The 21,553-nt window shown below is 46.2% G+C and overlaps 1 protein-coding gene across 6 annotated transcripts in view; it reads left to right on the forward strand.

Annotated features, from left to right (window-relative positions):
* Positions 1–21,553, forward strand: part of HLCS (holocarboxylase synthetase) — a 227,620-nt gene that overhangs the window by 41,758 nt on the left and 164,309 nt on the right. The gene's annotated exons all lie outside the window — the stretch shown is intronic.

Genomic DNA, 21,553 nt, shown 5'->3' on the forward strand with positions numbered 1-21,553 from the left:
TAAGCCTCTTGCTGTGTACTAGGTACTGTTCGAGGAGGGGATATGAAAGAACACAATAAACACACTAGTTATCGGCTCTGTTGACAGAGTTTGGTGCCTAGGCCCTCGCTCTGTACAGGAAACAGTACAGAAGGTTTACGAGGTACCTGTGAGCTTCCACATCGCTCCGATACAAATGGAAGAGAAAGCATGGTGACCCAGCTAGAAAAAAGCACTCACCCAAAGAACAGTCGATTCTTGGTGTTCGCTGGGGATGTGTTCTGAGACCTTTCCCGGCACCCACACGCCCCAGCAGCATGTGATTTCCCCTATAAAATCCACTCATGTATGGCCTCGTATGCGTCACCATGCATGACACCACGAGGAAGCAGGGCTCGGCTGAGGTGCGGCCTCTGGGTGACCGGGGACTTCCCGTTGAATCGAAACTCCCAGGGGGCAGGATTGAAATTCAGGCCTCAGCAAAATTATTGCTCTGTCCAAACAAAACACACGAGCACGTGTAGCCCACCAGTGTGTCTACAGAAAAAAAGACTGGAGGGAAATACAGAAATCTAGGGTATATTTCTGGGTGGTGGGCTTTGGGGTGATGATACTAAACTTTTGTATGTCCTAAATTTTCTGTAACGTACATGCATTATTTTTATAAGGAGCAAAACCGGTTATTAAAGATGCACACAAATTACTCTCACTGGACTTTGAAGGCATCCCAGAAACGGTCACAACTTGAGTGTTGAGAAGTAAGGACTCTTGTGTAGATATTGATAGTTTATTTAATATTCGACGTCTATATGAGTTATTTTAACGGCGTTAGCTTTGTTGGTAACGCCTTGACTCTGTGAATGGCCAGTGATGGCTACGCTGCCGGGTTTAATCGGGGCTCTCCCCTCCCCGGTGGGCGCCCCCGGGCCTCAGCAGTGCATTCACGCCTGCTTCTGGGGGTCCTGGTGGAAGCTCGTAATTCGAGTGCCCCCAGCCCTGCTTGGATGTTTCTCGATGGAACCCTTCGAACTGTTTCTCAGAGAAGACACAGCTGTGCTGACGTCTCCACAGGGAGCCCTTTCAAACAGCTAACTTCCTTCCCGGAGGTGTGAGTAGAGGGAGAGGCTCAGAGGACACGCAGCTGACCCCGGATTACTGGGTCGCCACCACACTGACCTCCTGCCCCTGGTGCTGCTGCTGGGGCTGCTGGCAAGTTAGCAGGAATACCTCTTTCCTGTGGGGGACCCGTGTGTGTGTGTGTGTGTGTGTGTGTGTGTGTGTGAGAGTGAGTGTGTGTGTATGTGTGAGTGTGTGAGTATGAGTGTGTGAGTGTGTGTGAGAGCATGTGTGAGTGTGTGTGAGAGCGTGTGTGAGTGTGAGTGTGTGTGTGTGTGTGTGTGTGTCCGATTTGATAGAAAAACACAGCTCGTTCCCTTGCAGAACCTAAAGTCCCACGGAAAAACTCACTCTCCTGTTTCCATTTCTCTGGGCTCTGTTTCCATGTTTGTCTCTGCCGGGGGGAGGGTGTGCAGCGAGCCCGAGGGGTTTGTGCTTGGAGGGGCAGCTGGTTGATTGGGACAAGCTGGAATGGGATCTCAGTGGGTTCCTTTCGACCCCCCAGCCGGACCAGGGGAGGGGGGAGAGGATGGGAGTGCGCACAGCCTGCTTGGCATGCTCCCCTACCCTGGGACATCATTGCGTGGGGTCTGGGGCTTTCTGAAACTACAAACCTGGCATTCTTTTGGGCGTTCCTTGTGGCTGGTAGCTGATGGTATGGAGGCGTCCTAAGACAGAGGCAGGCAGGACGGTGGCAGGAGTCCTGCCAGAGAGAGGGTATGCGGTTCCTTTGCCTTGGGGCTGTGATGTAACCGTAACAAGAAGTGACAACGGGGGTTGTTTTTAAAGCAACCCGGCAGAAATTGTCATGTTGTGTGTAATTTCGGTAGTGTGGGTGTTGTGGGATGGGTCCTCTATGCTTTAGAACAAAAACTAGTATCACATTTCATTTTGATTCAACCCCAAATCATTTGCAGTGGAATGCCTCCTCCCCCACCAAAAAAGCAGGTAGGAGTAGTTTCAATATCTGTAAAAGTATTAAAATTTCCTAGTGTAGTCCCTTCCACCTGGGGAGCTGCTTTTCTGATGTTGGTTGCTTTAGGAAGAAACCGAGACTAAATCATACCACATGGTTCTTATTCTTCCTTCTCTTAGCTGATCTCTTCGTTTAGCGAACATCTGAGTGCCTACTATGCGTGAGACCTTTCTGTGGAAGTCTGGAAAACAGACACATTCCCATCTCGTGGCATGCCGTATAGGAAACCAGGTGCCTCCCCAGGTGTCTCGGCCTCATCTGGACCTCACGGTGGCCCTGACAGGTGGGAAGCCAGGGCAGGGGTCCTTATCCTCGGGAGAGCAAGCCGGGTTGTGGAGCAGTGAAGCATCTCATGTATTTTTCTGAGTTAATTGAAATTCTCTAATTAAAAAAAAAAAAAACTGTTGCTTTCCATGTTTTAGCTTAGTATTTGGCGTGGCATTCTCCCTCTCTCCACCTTTAATCTTAGTTCTGAATCTCAAGTAAGTACGGTGAGATGGAAACTTCTAGTGTTCCTTTAAAACACAGCTTAGAAAATAATTTTTAGAGATCCAAATTAGGGAGAAACTCAGAATTCCAGGTGCGCCCTGAATGGTGTTTGACACGTGGCTAAACGCGGTGGTGGGGTAGCTATTTTATAATACGGCCCGAGCTAACGAGCAGCTAGCAGATTAAAGCACACATTTAAAAGCTTTTATAGCTATGAATGTTTAGGGGGTCTTTCATATACCTTTCTCTCCTTTCTTTCTTCCTTCGCCTAAACTGGAAACGCTTTGTTCATTTTAACTGACTTCCTGTTAACGCACACAATGCCTATGGCAAAGGTGACATGATGGGTTTTGACGTTGAAATGCAAAAGAGGTAACACATGGGGTGTTTTCCTAAGCTAAGGAAAGTCTGTCTTTTGTGGGGAGAGGCTTTTCAGCTACCTTATAGACCGAATTGTTATTTGCATCTTACTTTCACAAGCATGTTTCCAAGAGACTCCTGCAGAGTAAACACCTCTGGGCCGTAGCCCAGGCAGGGACCGATAAGGTGCTTGTGGGAGACCCAGGCGGACGCCGCTTCGGTTGTTTTCCACTCGGAGTGGGTGCTGTTCTAGTTCCGTTCCTGCCGGCCAACCCCGGGGGAGAGGGGTAGGCGAGAGGGAGCGTCTCTCCCTACCGTTTCCTTCTGCGGGTAGCACCCTATCCAGGAAGGGCGCTTTTATTTCCTCAGACTATTTATATCCACTGCTTATGCAGTCACAGATCTGTGGATGGGAAACAGGCCCTTTTGGAATAAAAAGTCCTCCAAGACCAAATGCTTTCTGTCTCCTACACCAGCTCCCTAATAGCTGCCATGTGTGAGCGGGTATGGATTATGGCCTTGCCTCCTGGGGAAGTCGACTGACGCTGTCTCTAGAAGTCTTGCAACGTTCTTAGGAGCAGAATTTTTGTCTCCCAGGCCTACAAAGTACATCCCAGGGGATGAGCCCACACTGGCCCTGGGCGGGAGGGCACGGCCAAGGGTGCCCATGGTGGCCGCCGAGTGCTGGGGCCGGTTCTGCCCAGCACCGAGACCTGAGCACCATGGATGACCGTCCTCCTGCAGTTTTCGGGCGTGGAAATGGCAGGCGGGGAGCACGTTCTGTTTCCATTCATGCAAAGAATTCGGGAGTGTTGCTGCGGGAATTGTGCTGTTTTGAAAAAGTGTTGATCACGTTTCGGGGTTTTAGAACTGACAGGCCATTTGTGGCCCCGGATGGCATGTGATCTTGTTTCCCCTGCCTCTGCGGGAGGGTAGAGGCAGCCCCAGGTACCAGGGTGGTGGTGTTCTAGGACCTCCGCAGGGAGGCTGGCTGGGGCCGTCCAGGCCAAGATCTCGCTGGCTTCCTTGCGAAAGCCGGCCAGCGTGGCGGCAGGAAAACTCGGCTAAGGTTAGTGTGTCTGTCTGTCTCTTTCTCTCGGAGATCAGACAGTGCTGCAATCACTCTCAGTGTGTTCTCGTTCTGGCTCCCCGCAGCTGCCTACGAGGAGGTGCATTTTTCCAGATGCTGCGGTGCCAAAAGTGTGGCCTCACACGGCCTTCCAGATACTGGAAGTTTCTAGAAAAACTCTCTGTTATCCTCCTGCTTGTGTCGTATTTTTCTTTCTTAAAACGTTTTCTGGCTTTGGTTTAATCATATAATCAGTGGAAGAAATACTGGAGTATAGACTGTTATTTTGGTTCTTATTGGTTGTCGGACATCCTGCCCCTCATAAAAAATTCTAGAGGTCAGACCCCATTGGGTGACTTGAGGAACGTGACTTTGCATGAAGACATTTTAGAGCCTTTAGAATATTTGTTTTAATGGATATTTTTTAGTGGTATTTGAGTCTTTACAATTTTAGCATGTGAATTAACCTATAAATAAATTTTAAACGAATGAATAAATTGAATATATGCATATATTCCTATGTTTGCTTTAACTAAAACTTCTAGAAAATGCTTATAAGATTGCTGAAATAGAACCTTCGTTTGCAGAGAGGTCTTTTTCCCTGAGGATGAGAGAAGATTTAGGTGAAAATATCTAGATTCCTGCTAAAACGGAAACATACTTTCCCATTGGCACACGGAGATGTACAACATGATCTTGTGGTGTGGGTGTAAGTTCTCGCGTGTGTCTCCTGTGCCTGTGTCCGGGTGTGGGGAGATAGGGCTTCTGGGTAAAGAGAAGGATTGTGTTGGCACGTGGCTCTTGCACCTCCTAGGTTTAAATTCAAATTCTAAATAGAATATCTTGCAAACGCGGACCAGGCATCCCCGGTCAGCAGGATCACCCAATTCTGAATGGGCGCCTCGCTGGGCTGTTTGTTGGTGTCAGAAGCGCGAGTCTTTCCTGCGCCCTGAACTGTGAAAAGGTGTAGTTAAACCCACTTGCCTCCCATAGGCAAAGTAAAAGTTTGACAATAAAAATGAAAATTAGAAGTGAGTATTCTAAGAAAACTTGTAAAGTTTTCCTTTTTTAATGCCATAGGAAAGTATTTGACAAGTTGTTTTCTTGTCTTTGAGCAGAAATGAATCCTCCATACAGCAGTTTGTTAGTGAGTAATTGGATGATGGCACCACTAATCCCCCTTCCTGTTTTTATTCTCAGTAAATAAGGAAATGGGGCTTTTTTTTTTAAATTTATTTGACAGAGAGACAGCGAGAGAGGGAACACAAGCAGGGGGAGTGGGAGAGGGAGAAGCAGGCTTCCCGCTGAGCAGGGAGCCCGATGCGGGGCTTGATCCCAGGACTCTGGGATCATGACCTGAGCCGAAGGCAGACGCCCAACGACTGAACCACCCAGGTGCCCCGGAAATGGGGCTTTAAAAAGAAAACACCAAATTGTGGTTTTATAAATTAAAAATGATGCTCCGTTTTTTTTTAAAGATTTTATTTATTTGAGAGAGAGAGAGCATGCGAGCACAAGCTAGGGAGAGGCGCAGAGGGAGAGGGAGAAGCAGACTCCCTGCTGAGCAGGGAGCCTGACGTGGAGCTCGATCCCAGGACCCCGGGATCATGACCTGAGCCGAAGGCAGACGCTTCACTGACTGAGCCACCCAGGCACCCCGATGCTCCATTTTTTTGAGGGATGGGGGAATGGGGAATGTCCAGACTCTTTCTGCCTTAGAATTGTCTAGATTATTACTCTAGTGCTTTCCACAGGCATGAATATTGAGGTTTTTCCTCTGGCTTTTTTAGTCTGTAGAGTGCCTTTCAAGTCAACGGTCTGTAATTTTAAAGATTCTCCTCTTTTGCATGTATTTTGTTTCGGTGATGATGGGATTACGTGTGATGTCTCAGACTGGCCAGATGAGTTTGTCGTGCAAGGTGGCTTTTTAATTTTTAAATTTTTAATTAAAAAAAATTTTTTTTTTTTTAAAGATATATTTATTTGACAGAGAGAGACGCAGCGGTAGAGGGAACACAAGCAGGGGGAGTGGGAGAGGGAGAAGCAGGCTCCCCACCGAGCAGAGACCCCGATGCGGGGCTCCATCCCAGGACCCTGAGATCATGACCTGAGCCGAAGGCAGACGCTTAACGACGGAGCCACCCAGGCGCCCCGCAAGGTGGCTTTTTAACATGACCAAATCTTCTCTGTTCTGCTGTGGGAGGGTAGATGAGATGACCTTTCACATTCTTTCCAGGACTCCGGTATTGATGCTGGTCCCAGCAAAGCAATCAGATGCAAAAAAAAAAAAAAAAAAAAATTAAACTTTTAAATAGTTCCTTTGGATGCATTTTTTGGTGAAAATTTGTGGTTATTACCATTTTCATCTTTATGCTGGAACAATTTGAAATCATTGATAGGTGCCTTTGCACAGTTAATTTGAGCACATTGAAAGACTGTTTTGCTCTCTGCTTTATTTACTTCAGGTTCTTTCTCAAATTGATTTTCCCGTTAATTTAAGAATTACCAATGCAATATACAGGAGCCTCAAATTTGCACTCAAGGTATGGTTTCAAAATTTGTGTGCTAAATGGGCTGTTTTAAAAATGTGGTTATTGGGGCGCCTGGGTGGCTCAGTGGTTAAGCCTCTGCCTTCAGCTCAGGTCATGATCCCAGGGTCCTGGGATCGAGCCCCGCATCGGGCTCCCTGCTCGGTGGGAAGCCTGCTTCGCCCTCTCCCACTCCCCCTGCTGTGTTCCCTCTCTCGCTGTGTCTCTCTCTGTCAAATAAATAAATAAAATCTTAAAAAAAAAAAAAAAAAATTGGTCATTTATGTCAGTTGGGTTTCCTTACCAGCTCACATATGTTCTCATGCTCCCTAATGCAATTAAATACCATCTTGTGGTGCTGTTGATGTCCGATGCTGACCTGCTGGATCCTGAACACACTGGGAACACACAGGACATCTCCTTCTACCTCTCCAGGGTTTGACTCGGAATACAACAGCCCTGTTTCAGTCGTCTCTGAAACAGTCCTGTTGGACCCCTAGTAATACCGTGGTACATATGTGTCCTTCCTGGGAATGAGTGCATTTGTGTTGGTAGGTTAATCCTTTTCTCATATTTAAGAAAATGGTTGCTTTTTTCTTTTTCATAGTAACTGTTAAACCGTACCCACACGTCAAAGGAAACATTTTGTAGAAAATTTCAAATGTACAAAAGGAAACAGAAAATGAAATGAACTCATGAACTCTGCTTCACAGATTTTTATTCCGGCCAGTCTTATTTCGTCTAATCCTGCCCACTCCTTCTCCATATTATTTTGAAGCAAATCCCAGATATTTATATCAGATTTTTCCTCTGTAAATATTTTAGTGTTTCTAAAAGATGAGAGCTCTGTTTAAAATCATAACCAGAATACCACTGATACACCTAAAATAAATCCGTTCCTTTGTATAATCTCATACCCAGTTGGTGTTCCATTTTCGGATGAGACATATTTAAAGATGGGCCGTATTATCCGTGCATTGTGAACAGGCATGTTGGTTCCCTTCTTTATACAACAAATGCAAGAAGGAAGCAACTAGGTAGAAGCCAGTGTAACTTTTTGGGGGAAGTGATTTAGAAAGTAGATTTTTGTGTCTCTTGAAATGCCGTATTTTAGCCCTTGTTTTGAGGCCGTTCTGAAAATAGCAGCAGATAATCATTTGTAATAGCATGCAAAACAACCGTGCCTAGAAATGCAGCAGATTTGTGTGGCGCTTGCCCGTTCAGAGCGAGGCAGGAGTTTCTCTCCCTCTCTTTTCTGCACAGGAAGTCCTGGTTTCTTCAGCGGGGACGGTATGGATTTTTGCTCCGTATGCTTTCGGTTCGGGTTGATGTTTAGCCTTTGACCCAGCCACTTTCTTACAATAAACAGTTTGTTGATGAGAGCAGCTGCCCACCAGATTGTTTCCAGATTGTTCTCTCCTGGCTGAGGACAGAGTGCACCTTACGAAGAAGTTGGCTTGGAGCTGTGGCTTCCACTTCTTATACGTCTCCCCCTTGGAAGCCAACTGTCGGCCTCTGAACATTCTCCTAGTTGCGTCCAGTAAATGGGTGAATCCGCGGCGCTAGAAATCGGGCCTCCCTTACAATCCTATTTTATTTTATTCTCTGAAGGAATGATAGCATTTTCTAGAAGTTTCTGCCACACGGAGCATTTCCTTATGTTCCAGTAAGAATTCCCAGTATTCGGTATGTGGAAACTAGGGTGGTGCTGTGTCGGGAAGTAGACAGAACACACTTTATTTTGTATAGGAGCTGTGCTCCTTGACTGTTCACAGGTTTTCTACACAGTTAAGGAATGAGGTTAACTTTCAAACTAAGCTCAGTATTGCCTGCCTGGTATTATTATCTTGCCCTTTCAAAATGAATTCTCATTTTTTTTTCTACTTTTGCAAGACAGTACTACATTTTTTTTTTTTTTAATGCAAGTGACAGGTAACCTAATGACTTGGCAATTTATGTGACCCAAAGGTGCACCATAGTTTGAATTTTTGCTGCTTCCCTAATCACCCCCCCGCCCCCCCCCCCCCAGCTGTTACCTAGAGTGGATTTTCTGCTTGCAGCAGCCTTCATTAAGGCAAGGTCGGAGCTTTCAAGCATCAGAGCCAACACTTTTCACTAAACTGGCCACCAGGGGCTGCTGTCAGAATGGTGAGTCTGAGCTCACCTCCCTAGAGGCAAGTTTACTTTTTCTACAACCAGTAAATTTTGTTAAGCTACCAATCCTGGTTTCAAACCTCAGGTCTCACGACATGGCCTCCAGTCACCAAGCATGTTACAGCTGTATCCCTTCCAGCCAGGTATTACGTAGGACCTGGACCCAGTTCAAGACCCAAGATGAAGACTTGCGTGTTTTTCATTCAGTGCCAATAAGCTGTTATTAATACACTGATTCCACATAGACTGAAAAGCTTCACAAATGTACTGGGGTTTATGTTCAGGGAGAGTAGGTCCTGCGTTTGGACTGTTCCAGATCCAGGCCTCTGGGGAGGAAGGGCCCATGACGATGGCAATCTGGATTTTCGGGGAGGTGTTCTTACCCGGAGTGGCCTTAGCATCCCTGCCCCAATGCAGGGGTCATGCTGATTCAAGTAAAATGTGAAACGCTAGAAGGTGTTCTTGGTGCTGGTTTTGTTTTTTTGGTTTTTAGTTTTTTGTTACAAAGGCTGTGTCTTTGATGATTCCAGGATTGATGGCAGAACAAAATACACAGCGAATGTTGGAGCTGGAGGGGCCTTAGAGCCTCAGGAGCAAATCCCTTCGTTTTGACTTCAACTTTTTATTAAAAAAAAAAAAAGAAAACCTAAAAAAGGGTGAAAGAATAGTACATAAACCGTATGTAGCCCCCTCACCTTGGTTCACCCTTGCTAACATTTTGCTACATTTTCTTGATAAAGAGGGTTTGGGGTTTTTTTTGTTTTGTTTTGTTTTTCGGAAGATGCATACTTTACTGCCTTTAAGTAAAACACAAAGCATACAACTTATAAGTTATTTATGGGAGCATGAGGCTTTGACATTGTTGCTTCTAGGGAGTTGGCAAGAGAGTGGTGTTAGTTTGTGCTTGGCCTTGGGCTTGTTTTCTTTATTTGAAGTAAAGCCTACTGGTTTGTAGTGGTTCTGGATGGCTGGTCATCCCCCTACTGGGCTATGCTGTGGGCACATCCCATCTTCACATCAGCCAGCATGTCTAAAATTCTTATGCTATATGTTGAAAGTCCCGAATTACAGAACATAAAACATCTTGGAGCCACGTGTTAGGAGGGCAACTAGTTGATCTTTTATGCCCAACAAAGGGTTTCTACCCCCGATCTAGGGAAATTCCACTGATGACCACGTCATGAGTATAGGATTTACAATTTTTCTTTCAACTTTCCAACCCAAGTATTGTGACTTGGGAACTTTAGATCTGATTGCTTGCTTCCATAAGAACTTTTTTTTCTGGGGGGAGGGGTAAACCATAAGTAGTGTACAAACGCTGTTGTATTATTTATGTGACTATCTGTCTGCCCCATTAAGCTGTAATACAAGATCATTTGAAAGCAAGGACCATGTGTTGTTAATCTTTATGCCCCTTCCCAGTATTTGGCCTATAGTAGGCATTTAGTAAGAGCATTTTGTTTGAACACTTAGGAAGCGTTTTGGCTTTTCCCACTAAGGATCGTGAAACGCTTCCCTGCTCCCGTGTCTGGGACACCCGAGGGGCTTTGGGAGACAGGCTGGCAGCAAAGAGCCCACCCAGCTCGGACTGGCTGCCTGTCCAATCTAGTTCTGTCACTGTTTATTCAGGTATGATGGGGATTTCATAAACAACCATGTTAAACAGTTTAAAAGAATCGGCTGTCGAGGAACACTGACCAGGTGGCATTTAGGAGTATAGGAGAAAGGCAGAAGGGTTTTATCTGTTACTAACGCGCTTTCCCATCTAGAAACTGCCGGGTTCGTGCCGGTCGGTCCGCGGCTCCTTGCCGTGAACTACGAGTACCTTCCCTGTGAACGCACCGAGGCGGTGTCCGGTGCCCCTCGCCGGCCCCCACAGCGTGCCGTGCCCTGGGATTCTCTGAGCTTTCCAGGGTGTCCCGGTGACAGCCCGTCCAACAGAGAGATGAACCTTTGCTTAAAATGAGTGGCCTGGAGTAGGAGGCGCTCGGCCTTCCCTGAAGGCACCTCCGGCCGGCTCCATCTCTCCTTGCCAGGTAACACGTATTTCTTCCTATTGGACTTCTGCGGATGATGGCGCCGTTTTAACGGAGCATTAAACCTTGGCGACTACACATGGAATCTTGAAGCTGAGTCCTGGATGTTCCAGGTTTCTTGGTTTAAAGATGAAGAAACAGGCCCGGAGCAGGCGGTGCGGCCAGCTGGCAGGTAGCGGGGCTGTTGACCCGATTCTGCGTTGGGTCGGGGGGGGGGGGGTCTGCTGCTTCCTCGTGCCGCGCGCTGGGGGGCTTGAGGCCCGGCAGCAGGTGTTGAGTGGATGGTTCGAGATGGGTCCTCGACGTCAGCCTGCGCCTGGCCCGGCATCGTTCGCGGCCAGGGGCGTGTGCGCAGGACGGGCCGCCACGGGTGTCCCCACTGGCGCGGGGCCCCCAGCACCGAGCTTTCCTGGCTCCCCCCCACCACTCGCACGGGGGCCCCCCAGCACCGAGCTTTCTGGCTCCCCCACTACCACTCGCATGGGGGCCCCCCAGCACCGAGCTTTCCTGGCTCCCCCCCACCACTCGCACGGGGGCCCCCCAGCACCGAACTTTCCTGGTTCCCCCACCACCACATGCGCGGGGCCCCCAGCACCGGAGCTTTCCTGGCTCGCCCCCACCACTTGCACGGGGGCCCCCCAGCACCGAGCTTTCTGGCTCCCCCACTACCACTCGCATGGGGGCCCCCCAGCACCGAGCTTTCCTGGCTCCCCCCCACCACCACTTGCACGGGGGCCCCCCAGCACCGAGCTTTCTGGCTCCCCCACTACCACTCGCGTGGGGGCCCCCCAGCACCGAGCTTTCCTGGCTCCCCCACCACCACTCGCACGGGGGCCCCCCAGCACCGAGCTTTCTGGCTCCCCCACTACCACTCGCGTGGGGGCCCCCCAGCACCGAGCTTTCCTGGCTCCCCCACTACCACTCGCGGGGGCCCCCCAGCACCGAGCTTTCCTGGCTCCCCCCCACCACTCGCGCGGGGCCCTCCAGCACCGAGCTTTCCTGGCTCCCCCACTACCACTCGCGGGGGCCCCCCAGCACCGAGCTTTCCTGGCTCCCCCACTACCACTCGCGTGGGGGCCCCCCAGCACCGAGCTTTCTGGCTCCCCCACTACCACTCGCGGGGGCCCCCCAGCACCGAGCTTTCCTGGCTCCCCCCCCCACTCGCACGGGGGCCCCCCAGCACCGAGCTTTCTGGCTCCCCCACTACCACTCGCGTGGGGGCCCCCCAGCACCGAGCTTTCCTGGCTCCCCCACTACCACTCGCGGGGGCCCCCCAGCACCGAGCTTTCCTGGCTCCCCCCCACCACTCGCGCGGGGCCCCCCAGCACCGAGCTTTCCTGGCTCCCCCCGCCCCGCGGCCCCGCTCGCTCAGGAGCCTGTTTGTGTTGGACCAGGACAAAGGGCGGGCGGTTCACACAGGCAGGCTTAATGAAGGCCCCGGAGACTTGTGCGGATGTAGAGCCCCAAGCCGCGAGCCCTGTCAGGGCAAGGCCGCGCCTCTCGCGGGGAAGCGGTGCCTGAGCCCGGAGCCGCAGCGCCTCCCCTTCTTTTAGCGCCGTCCATGGCCGGCTTCTGCTCTGCGCGCTTGCAGAATGGATTTCACTGCCGAAACGAGCCCATTTGGCCCCGTCGAGGTGTGATGCCTATTAAAAGCAGCCTTGTTAGAAATGCCGGATTCATTACCTCTGTTTTACTGCTCCGCCCGAGCCTTTTGTGGTCTTCACTAGTTGGCAGGTAACAAAAAATGCAGTCAATCTGTGGCCTTTCAGAGCCCGAGCCGGAGCGATACCGTTACCTAATAAAAGGAATACAGTTCAACAGACATTTATGGAGTGTCTACTGTGTCCCAGGCGTGGGGACCTAGAATGACTGCGACAGGTCCAGAGCCCGAGGGACTCCTGTCCGGGGGATTTAGGTACCTGATGCCCTCTGTCCTAAGCCCTTCGGCGTTGCTGGGTCACCATCCCAGGTGTAGTTTCGACACTAGTGAAGGATCGGCATGTGTTGAAATCCATCTTGCCGCTGGGCCTCAGGGCCCATCTGTGAAAGGTACTCACTTCAGAGAGAGAGCACCCCCCCCCCGCCGCCCCCGCCCCAAGCCGGCTCCGAGCAGCCCTGGGGTCTCCCTTGCCAGGTGTGTTGGCCCCTGCCCAGTTTACCCTGACCCCCTGTTCTCTGCCCCTTCCCGGGCTCTGGTGGCTCTGGGCTCCAAGGCTGCACGGGCAGGAGGTGAGCAAGTGGACAGATTTCCTCCGCCCTCTCGGCTTCCGGCTCTTGTGGGCAGCTCTGGGCTTTTGCTCCTTCAGGTCCGTCGCTGGCCCAGGTGCTTCCCCATCTCTTGGCTCTTTGCTTCTCTTAACAGCCCACAGTTCCCTAAGTAGCCCTTCAGGGGAATCTTTCTGGATACCCTGTCTCTTTCCAGTGGAAATCAGAGGGTAGTGAGCGATAACTCACTTAAGTGATAAAACTTTGTTTCTTCGTGAAAATGTCCTGGTCTAGGCCTGCCTAAGTAGACAGAGTTAATTAATGGTAGACCCAAGCTTCAAATTTAAGTTGTTTTTTTTTTCCAAGATTTTATTTATTTATTTGTTTGAGAGAGAGTGAGCACAGAGGGAGCAGGGAGCCTGACTCAGGACTTGATTCCAGGACCCTGAGATCATGACCTGAGCCAAAGACAGATGCTTAACTGACTGAGCCACCCATGCGCCCCCGGATTTAAGTTTCTATTGCCGAACATTCTACTCCCTCCCACGCACTCTGGCTCTAAGCCACATATATCTATTTTATCACTATTTCACAGTTGCATGTTACATTGAATTTGTGTCTTTCTTTTTGATGCCCTCAACATTTTGCTTACGGTAAATAGGCTGGTCCTATGTTGCTTTACTTTGGGTTAGGTCCTCTTGCTGGGGACTGTGAGATAGGAATTAGCACAGGGATTTGGGAACCAGGCAGACTGGGCTTCTTGGGTTCAAATCCAGCTCTGACTTACTGCCTGTATGGTTTGGGCGTTATTAATGCTTAGGGCTTGGGTGGCACACAGGTTGCCCCTTTGCGTCCTCTCCGTATGCTGGGCAGATCGATGGGGGCAGAGCAAGGGGTTGAGAACTTGACCCCTCTTCTTTTCTTATTGTGCTAAAATAATTGAAACATCAAATATGCTATTAACCATTTTTTTTTACTTTTTTATTGTTATGTTAATCACCATATTACATCATTAGTTTTTGATGTAGTATTCCATGATTCATTGTTTGCGTATAACACCCAGTGCCCCATGCAGTACGTGCCCTCTTTAATACTCATCACCAGGCTAACGCATCCTCCCACCCCCCTCCCCTCTAGAACCCTCAGTTTGTTTTTCAGAGTCCATCGTCTCTCATGGTTGGTCTCCCCCTCCGATTTCCCCCCCTTCATTCTTCCCCTCCTACTATCTTCTTCTTTTTTTTTTCTTAACATATATTGCATTATTTGTTTCAGAGGTACAGATCTGTGATTCAACAGTCTTGCACAATTCACAGCGCTCACCATAGCACATACCCTCCCCAATGTCTATCACCCAGCCACCCCATCCCTCCCACCCCACCCCCCACTCCAGCCACCCTCAGTTTGTTTCCTGAGATTAAGAATTCCTCTTATCAGTGAGGTCATATGATACATGTCTTTCTCTGATTGACTTATTTCGCTCAGCATAACACCCTCCAGTTCCATCCACGTCGTTGCAAATGGCAAGATCTCATTCCTTTTGATGGCTGCGTAATATTCCATTGTGTATATATACCACATCTTCTTTATCCATTCATCTGTCGATGGACATCTTGGCTCTTTCTACAGTTTGGCTGTTGTGGACATTGCTGCTATAAACATTGGGGTGCACATACCCCTTCGGATCCCTACATTTGTATCTTTGGGGAAAATACCCAGTAGTGCAATTGTTGGATCATATGGTAGCTCTATTTTAAACTTTTTGAGGAACCTCCATACGGTTTTCCAGAGTGGCTGCACCAACTTGCATTCCCACCAACAGTGTAGGAGGGTTCCCCTTTCTCCGCATCCCCGCCAACATCTGTCGTTTCCTGACTTGTTAATTTTAGCCATTCTGACTGGTGTGAGGTGGTATCTCATTGAGGTTTTGATTTGGATTTCCCTGATGCCGAGCGATGTTGAGCACTTTTTCATGTGCCTGTTTACCATTTGGATGTCTTCTTTGGAAAAATGTCTGTTCATGTCTTCTGCCCATTTCTTGATTGGATTATTTGTTCTTTGGGTGTTGAGTTGGATAAGTTCTTTATAGATTTTGGATACTAGCCCTTTATCTGATATGTCATTTGCAAATATCTTCTCCCATTCTGTCGGTTGTCTTTTGGTTTAGTTGACTGTTTCTTTTGCTGTGCAAAAGCTTTTTATCTTGATGAATTCCCAATAGTTCATTTTTGCCCTTGCTTCCCTTGCCTTTGGCGACGTTTCTAGGAAGAAGTTGCTGCGGCTGAGGTCGAAGAGGTTGCTGCCTGTGTTCTCCTTTAGGATTTTGATGGACTCCTGTCTCACATTTAGGTCTTTCAACCATTTGGAGTCTATTTTTGTGTGTGGTGTAAGGAAATGGTCCAGTTTCATTCCTCTGCATGTGGCTGTCCACTTTTCCCAACACCATTTGTTGAAGAGACTGTCTTTTTTTCCATTGGACATTCTTTCTTGCTTTGTCAAAGATTAGTTGACCATAGAGTTGAGGGTCCATTCCTGGGTTCTCTATTCTGTTCCATTGATCTATGTGTCTGTTTTTGTGCCAGTACCATACTGTCTTGATGATTACAGCTTTGTAATAGAGCTTGAAGTCCGGAATTGTGATGCCGCCAGCTTTGCTTTTCTTTTTCAACATTCCTCTGGCTATTCGGGGTCTTTTCTGGTTCCATACAAATTTTAGGATTATTTTTCCATTTCTTTGAAAAAAGTGGATGCTGTTTTGATGGGGATTGCATTGAATGTGTAGATTGCTCTAGGTAGCATTGACATCTTCGCAATATTTGTTCTTCCAATTCATGAGCATGGAACGTTTTTCCATTTCTTTGCGTCTTCCTCAATTTCTTTCATGAGTATTTTATAGTTTTCTGAGTACAGATCCTTTGCGTCTTTGGTTAGATTTATTCCTAGGTATCTTACGGTTTTGGGTGCAGTTGTAAATGGGATCGACTCCTTAATTTCTCTTTCTTCTGTCTTGTTCTTGGTGTATAGGAATGCCACTGATTTCTGTGCATTGATTTTATATCCTGCCACTTTACTGAATTCCTGTATGAGTTCTAGCAGTTTTGGGGTGAAGTCTTTTGGGTTTTCAACATAAAGTATCATACTATCTGAGAAGAGTGAGAGTTTGACTTCTTCTTTGCTGATTTGGATGCCTTTTATTTCTTTTTGTTGTCTGATTGCTGTGGCTAGGACTTCTAATACTATGTTGAATAGCAGTGGTGATAGTGGACATCCCTGCCGCGTTTCTGACCTTAGGGGGAAAGCTCTCAGTTTTTCCCCATTGAGAATGATATTTGCTGTAGGTTTTTCATACATGGCTTTTATGATATTGAAGTATGTACCCTCTATCCCTACACTCTGAAGAGTTTTGATCAAGAAAGGATGCTGTACTTTGTCAAATGCTTTTTCTTGCATCTATTGAGAAGATCATATGATTCTTGTTCTTTCTTTTGTTAATGTATTATATCACGTTGAATGATTTGCGGATGTTGAACCAACCTTGCAGCCCAGGGATAAATCCCACTTGGTCGTGGTGAATAATCCTTTTAATGTACTGTTGGATCCTATTGGCTAGTATTTTGGTGAGAATTTTTGCATCCGTGTTCATCAAGTATATTGGTCTGTAATTCTCCTTTTTGATGGGGTCTTTGTCTGGTTTTGGGATCAAGAGTAATGGTGGCCTCATAAAACGAGCTTGGAAGTTTTCCTTCCATTTCTATTTTTTGGAACAGTTTCAGAAGAATAGGTATTAATTCTTCTTTAAATGTTTGGTAGAATTCCCCTGGGAAGCCATCTGGCCCTGGGCTTTTGTTTGTTGGAGATTTTTGATGACTGCTTCAATTTCCTTAGTGGTTATAGGTCTGTTCAGGTTTTCTATTTGTTCCTGGTTCAGTTTTGGTAGTTGATACATCTCTAGGAATGCATCCATTTCTTCCAGCTATCTAATTTGCTGGCATATAGTTGCTCATAATATGTTCTTATAATTGTTTGTATTTCTTTGGTGTTGGTTGTGATTTCTCCTCTTTCATTCATGATTTTGTTTATTTGGGTCCTTTCTCTTTTCTTTTTGATAAGTCTGGCCAGGGGTTTATCAATCTTGTTAATTCTTTCAAAGAACCAGCTCCTAGTTTCGTTGATCTGTTCTACTGTTCTTTTGGTTTCTATTTCATTGATTTCTGCTCTGATCTTTATTATTTCTCTTCTCCTGCTGGGTTTAGGCTTTATTTGCTGTTCTTTCTCCAGCTCCTTTAGGTGTAGGGTTAGGTTGTGTACTTGAGAGCTTTCTTTTTTCTTGAGAAAGGCTTGTTGCTATATACTTTCCTCTCAGGACTGCCTTTGCTGCATCCCAAAGATTTTGAACAGTTGTGTTTTCATTTTCGTTGGTTTCCGTGAATTTTTTTAATTCTTCTTTAATTTCCTGGTTGACCCATTCATTCTTTAGTAGGATGCTCTTTAGGCTCCATGTATTTGAGTTCTTTCCGACTTTCCTCTTGTGATTGAGTTCTAGTTTCAAAGCATTGTGGTCTGAAAATAGGCAGGGAATGATCCCAATCTTTTGGTACCAGTTGAGACCTGATTTGTGACCTAGGATGTGATCTATTCTGGAGAATGTTCCATGGGCACTAGAGAAGAATGTGTATTCCGTTGCTTTGGGATGGAATGTTCTGAATATATCTGTGAAGTCCATTTGGTCTAGTGTGTCATTTAAAGTCTTTATTTTCTTGTTGATCTTTTGCTTAGATGATCTGTCCATTTCAGTGAGGGGGGTGTTAAAGTCCCCCACTATTACTGTATTGTTGTCAATGTGTTTCTTTGCTTTTGTTATTAATTGGCTTATATAATTGGCTGCTCCCATGTTAGGGGCATAGATATTTACAATTGTTAGATCTTCTTGTTGGATAGACCCTTTAAGTAGGATATAGTGTCCTTCTTCATCTCTTATTACAGTCTTTGGTTTAAAATCTAATTTGTCTGATATAAGGATTGCCACCCCAGCTTTCTTTTGGTGTCCGTTAGCATGGTAAATGGTTTTCCACCCCCTCACTTTCAGTCTGGGGGTGTCTTTGGGTCTAAAATGAGTCTCTTGCAGACATCATATCAATGGGTCTTGTTTTTTAATCCAATCTGATAGCCTGTGTCTTTCGATTGGGGCATTTAGCCCATTTACATTCAGGGTAACTATTGAAAGATAGGAATTTAGTGCCATTGTATTGCCTGTAAGGTGACTGTTACTATATATTGTCTGTGTTCCTTTCTGGTCTATGTTGCTTTTAGGCTCTCTCTTTGCTTAGAGGACCCCTTTCAAGATTTCTTGTAGGGCTGGTTTCGTGTTTGCAAATTCCTTTAGTTTTTGTTTGTCCTGGAAGCTTTTTATCTCTCCTTCTATTTTCAATGACAGCCTAGCTGGATATAGTATTCTTGGCTGCATATTTTTCTTGTTTAGTGCTCTGAATATATCATGCCAGTCCTTTCTGGCCTGCCAGATCTCTGTGGATAGGTCTGTTGCCAATCTAATGTTTCTACCATTGTAGGTTACATATCTCTTCTCCCGAGCTGCTTTCAGGATTTTTCTCTTTATCTCTGAGACTCGTAAGTTTTACTATTAGATGTTGGGGTGTTGACCTATTTTTATTGATTTTGAGAGGGGTTCACTTTGCCTCCTGGATTTTGATGCCTGTTTCCTTCCCCAAATTAGGGAAGTTCTCTACTATAATTTGCTCCAATATACCTTCTTCCCCTCTCTCTCTTTCTTCTTCTTCTGGAATCCCCATTATTCTAATGTTGTTTCGTCTTATGGTATCGCTTATCTCTTGAATTCTGCCCTCGTGATCCAGTAGTTGTTTTTCTCTCTTTTTCTCAGCTTCTTTATTTTCCATCATTTGGTCTTCTATCTCACTGATTCTCTCTTCTGCCTCATTTATCCTAGCAGTTAGCACCTCCATTTTTGATTGCACCTCATTAATAGCCTTTTTGATTTCGACTTGGTTAGATTTTAGTTCTTTTGTTTCTCCAGAAAGGGTTTCTCTAATAACTTCCATGCTTTTTTCAAGCCCAGCTAGTGTCTTTAAAAGTCATGATTCTGAACTCTAGATCCGACATCGTACTAATGTCCGTATTGAGTAGGTCCCTGGCAGTCGGTACTACCTCTTGTTCTTTTTGTTGAGGTGATTTTTTCCGTCTTGTCATTTTGTCTAGAGGAGAATAGATGAATGAGAGAACAAAATGCTAACAGGGTAACAACGTCCCCAGAAAATATACTCTAAACAAATCAGAAAAGACCTGAAGCTGGGGGAAAAGAAAGGGAAAGAAAGGAAAAAGAAAAAGATAAAAACAAACAAAAACAGAACAAAACAAAAAAAAACAGAATATGATCAGATATGATCAGTCTGGTGCATAGATCAGTACCACACACTAGATTTTGGGTGTATTTTGGTCTGTTAGAAGAAAGCGCCTCCCAAAATTTTAAAGAAAGAAAAACTTATATATGTACAAAAATAAGGGTTGATATGATGAAGGGATGGAATATGACTGTAAAGATGAAAATTATAAAAAATTTTATAAAAGGAATTGATAAGAAGTTGTTTGAAAAAAGAAAGAAGAGGATTTAAAGAAAAAGAAAGAAAGAAAAAAAGGGAGAGAATGTGATCAGGCAGGAGAGTAGAACAAAGTCATATGCTGGTGATTTAGGGTATATTTTGATCTGTTAGAAGAAACTGTATCTCAAAATGTTAAAGAGAGAACAACTTATATATATATACCAAAAATAAGGGTAACTACTATGAAGGGATAGAATATGACTCTAAGAATGAAAAATAAAAAAAAGATTTTTTAAAAAAGGGAATGGTAAGATGTTGGTTGATAAAAGGAAAAAGAAAAATTAAAAAAAAAAAGAAAAAAAGAAAAATTAAAAAAAAAAGAAAAAAAGAAAATTTAAAAAATTAACTTTGAAAGACTAAAGAATCATGGTAAAAAAACCATGGATTCTATGTGCATTATTCCCCTCGCGCTGGAGTTCTGCCGTTCTCATTGATCGGTAAACTTGGTCTTGGCTGGCTGTTCTTGGGGATCTTCTGGGGGAGGGGCCTGTTGGCGTGGTTCCCAAATGTCTTTGCCGGAGGCGGAATTGCCCCGCCCTTGCCAGTCCGGGCTAAGTCATCTGCTCGGGTTTGCTCTCCGGAGCTTTTGTTCCCTGTAAGCTTTCCCTACAGCTTTGGAGGCCGAGAGTGAAAATGGCGGCCTCCCAATCTCCGCCCCGGAGGAGCCGAGAACTCGGGGTCCGGTTCCTCAGTGAGCCTCTGGAGAAAAGCAGTCACTCACTCCCGCCTCCCCGGTCTCCGGCCGCATTCTGTGCTCACCCGGCCTGTGACTGAGCATTTCTATCTCTGGCACCCGACCCCATGTGGAGTCTCCAAACCCAGCAGATCTCTGCGGTGCGCTCCCGTGCCGCTCCTCCCCGGGGAGGAAGGGGAGTCTCCCCGGATCTGCCGCTTGTTGGGTCCCTTCCAGAAAGTGGTTGCTTTTCTGTTCAGAGAGTTGCTGCTATTCTTTTCTTCGATCTCCTGTTGAGTTCGTAGGGGTTCAGAATGGTTTGATCCCTATCCAGCTGAATTCCTGAGACCAGACAAAATCCAGGTCTCCTACTCCTCCGCCATCTTGCTCTGCCCCCGCGCTTAACCATTTTTAAGTGTAGAATTTAGTGGCCTTAATTTCTTTCACAAGGTTGTGTAAACATTACCACTGTCTATTTCCAAAACTGTCATCACACCAAACAGGAACTCTGTACCCATTAATCAATGACTCCCCATTCCTTTCTCGCCTCAGCTCCTGATAACCTCTCTTCTACTCTGTTTCTGTGAATTTGCCTGTGCTAGATATTTCACATAAATAGAATCATGGTATTTGTCCTTTTGCATCTGGCTTATTTCACTTAGCATCATGTTTTTAAGGTCCATTCATGACATGGCATCTATCAGAACTTCATTCCTTTGTGTGGTTTAATTAATACTCCATTGTATGCATAAACCACATTTCATTTGTCCGTTTGTCTGTTGATTCGGCTGTCGACACTTGGATTATTTCTACTTGGCTATTGTGAACAATGTTACTGTGAACATTGGTGTTCAAGTATCTGTTTGTGTCCCTGCTTTCACTTCTTTTGGGTATACATCTGGGAATGGAATTGCTGGACCATGTGTTAATACTCCTTTTACTTTTGAGGACCTGTCAAATTGGACCCCTTCTATCTTGAGACTCAGTATCACTAGACTCACTCTGAGGAATTAAGATGAACCTAACTGGAAAGAAGCATCATCGAGGGCCCCATGGGAGATCCTGCTTCATTGATGCCAGACTTGATATAGGACCAAGATGAGTGGTCTCCAACCCAAATGCCTATGGGGAAGAAGAGGTGGCATCTGAGATTCCAGCGGGAGAGTGTGTCCCCAAGTAATGAGGGCCGTGCTGCTTGGCCCCAACCAGTTACTGCCATGTGGGAAGGATTTTCCATTTATTCCAAAGCAACAGGATATTTAATGTGAAATGTCGTGATTTTTAAGAGTTAGCAACTAGTTCAAAATGAGTGGCCCAAATAAAAGACATCTGTGGGTTC

Source organism: Halichoerus grypus, chromosome 1 (assembly GCF_964656455.1).
Source record: "Halichoerus grypus chromosome 1, mHalGry1.hap1.1, whole genome shotgun sequence".
Classification (NCBI taxonomy): domain Eukaryota; kingdom Metazoa; phylum Chordata; class Mammalia; order Carnivora; family Phocidae; genus Halichoerus; species Halichoerus grypus.